Source organism: Tupaia chinensis, unplaced genomic scaffold (genome assembly GCF_000334495.1).
Source record: "Tupaia chinensis unplaced genomic scaffold, TupChi_1.0 Scaffold000688_1, whole genome shotgun sequence".
Lineage (NCBI taxonomy): Eukaryota > Metazoa > Chordata > Mammalia > Scandentia > Tupaiidae > Tupaia > Tupaia belangeri.
Genome location: NW_006160211.1, coordinates 3,193,640 through 3,196,580, shown reverse-complemented (window position 1 = coordinate 3,196,580; position 2,941 = coordinate 3,193,640).

The window sequence follows — 2,941 nt, the reverse complement described above, 5'->3', positions numbered from 1 at the left end:
AAATTAAGCGAGCGAAAGGCAGTGAACTATCAAGTGAAGTGTTTAGGGCAGTGCCCGGCTGGGGTAAGTACTCTGTGAGAGTGATCTGAGAAGGCACCCTACGGAAATAACTGTGTGGGAACACAAAGAGTAAGGAGACTGTGGCTCTCCCCACCAAAATCGTGAGTGACATGAGTTTGCTCCAGGCTCCAAAATATACATGGTGACCATTCAGTATACAAGGTACGCGTGGTGTGCTGGAGGCAGCTGATAACCAGCAAGAGTCAATTCTGTGCGTTTCTTCCCAACTCCGTTCAGTGAGGTCAAGTGGATAGCTTGAAATCAATCATGGCGGGAATATTTGCACCGTGGGAAACTGGCAACACTAAAAGTGGGCCTCTCCTTCCCTACCAGAGGGCTGGACCCAAGTCTGTGAACCCTGTAGAAGACACGAAAAATAAGGAGCCAGAGAGAAATAGTGCTAGTCAAGCAAGATCGGACATAAAGTTTCACCGATAGAATGCCATAAGTATTTATGCCAGTCACCTATGTCTGGGTAAAAGCAAACACGAGATGATTGGCTCTGTCTTTTAATTGGTAAAGTTTGGAAATTCTGGTTAAAGGAATTGAGGTACAATGGAAAGACCACCGAGGGATCTAGGGTCTGGACTTGAATCCACCGGAAGTCACTAGAAAGCTACATGATCTTGGAGGGTCACTCGATCCCTCCTAGCTTTAACTCTATCATCTCTGAAATGGTTGAACAAGTGTCAGCTGAGACAATGGACATGCGTGACATTTAGGATGCAAAGATTCATATACTGTTAAGTGTCTGAGTAGAATAGACACAGCTGAACAAAAGGAACTCCTTTTGGTCACAACGATAGAGTTTTCAGGAAAAAATATCAAGAGTGGAGAATGAGCTCAATTTACTTTGTATTTTAAACAAATGGTATCGTGCCGGCTCTGTGGTGTAGCAAAGCACTTCTCAAGGGAAGCCAGATCCCATAGGGCGACCACGGTTGGAATCCCTGGCCCTGTGAGACCATACCAGGTACACGTGGGAGTGCCTAGGACCTGACGGGCTAGAGGCATGGAGGAATAGGGGTCGTGGTGATACCAGGCCCTCGCTCACCTCTCTCTCTCTTTCTCTCTCATGCATATGCATACACTCTCTCATGAGCTAAAAGGAAAGAATAAGTTAATAAATGATACCCAATATTTAAAAATCTTTGAGGACTTCAAAAATATGTCCCAATGATTTTTTTGTTTGTTTGTTTTTGCAATTGCAAAGTAGTAGACTTATGAATGAATATTTGGAACCATTGTTCCCCAGAATTTATTCAATTGTTTTATTCTGTTTTGTAGATTCTTTGATTCTTGATTTTAAAAAATATTTTAGTTATTACTGTTATGATTTTTAAACTTGCTATAGGACATATGTGCTCACCAGACAGAGAGAAAGAGAGGGAGAGAGGGAGAGAGAGAGAAAGTGAGAAAGCAAGAAGCCAGGTCTGGGACTCAAACTGTGGTCAGCCATGTGAGAGTTCAGTGCTTTAACCACTACGCCAACTGCTGGCCTTCTTGCTGATTTAAAAATATATTTATATTTGCTTATTTATTTATGAGACAGAGCAAGATTGATTTTTTTTTTTAAAGAGATTTTTGCTATAGGGTACATGCACTCACCAGAGACACAGAGACAGACGGAGAGACAGAAAATGAGAAATAACCCACCCACGGAGGATGACCATGCCACAATTCCTTCTCTATTCTCCTCTTGGGATTTTGGGTATGTGTACTCCTGGTGTGAGTTTCAAGCCACCGGGTCCAGGATTTAAACTATGGTCGGCCATGTGGGAGTCCAATGATGTAACCGTTATGCCATCTGCTGGCCCCAAGAGATTCATTTTTGCCAGGACTCGCTATATCAGGATCCTCCTGAACCAGCTGCATGCAACAGTGCCTGGTCTCTAAGTTGGCCTGAGTCCAGGCCTCCCATGTGGCCCCAGCCTTCGAGTAGCAGTATCCTACAACATGCACCACTGCAGCTGAGCCAGTTTCTGTTGATTTTAAGATCTGGACAGACAAATATCTAAATTCAGGTGGACTAAAGTACAGTGCCAGGTCCCTTCTTTGGACTGTCACCCTACAGTCACTTTGCATGGAAATAGTAGATGCATCTAGCCACAGACTTATAAAAATTTTCGCACCCATTGATACATACAAATTGTAAGCACCATTAGGTTAAGACTTGATATTTAAGGAATTAAAGCCTCTACATTCTCTTTTGACCAGAAGGAATGTTGAGAAAGAAAAGCACAGTTCTGCTTCCCCCTGGATGTGATAAAGTCTGAGACTTGCAAAAGAGCTTAAGTAGTACAACTTGTGTAAGAAGGATTCTTTGGGTGCAGTTAGTATAAACAAAGGGTCCTTGGCACAAACAGAGAACTGAGCAGCTGCAAGAGATTTGCTTAGAAAAACCAAAAGGTTAAATACTCTTAAGAAAGGAGAGGCACAGGAAATACCCACTCAAGTCTCTGATATTTTCCTTTTCTTTCCTACCTCTGTATAGCCTTTTGAGAATAACTATATGTATCTATGGCTAAGAAAAACAAGAGTCTTCTTCTTAAGAATGAATATACTGTCAGTATTTTTCCCTTACCTCTCTAAATTTAAGCGACCATAGAGGTCTGAAGTTAAGGTACTAGAAATAAATAAAAAGAGGACACTGATAGTACTTTAATCCCCATGAGAATATTAAGAGAGTTAATAGGAATGATCGATGCAGAAAAGAATTGCCTTTAAATGAAACAATTGAAAGTACACAACAGCCTCTGTCTGTTTAGTATGTAAAATCCTGGGGAACAATAATAAGGTGTAGTACATTTCTTCACAGTCTTGCTATTTCTTATGATACAGTAGCTACCCATATTCCAAATTTCTTAAGACATTAACATGC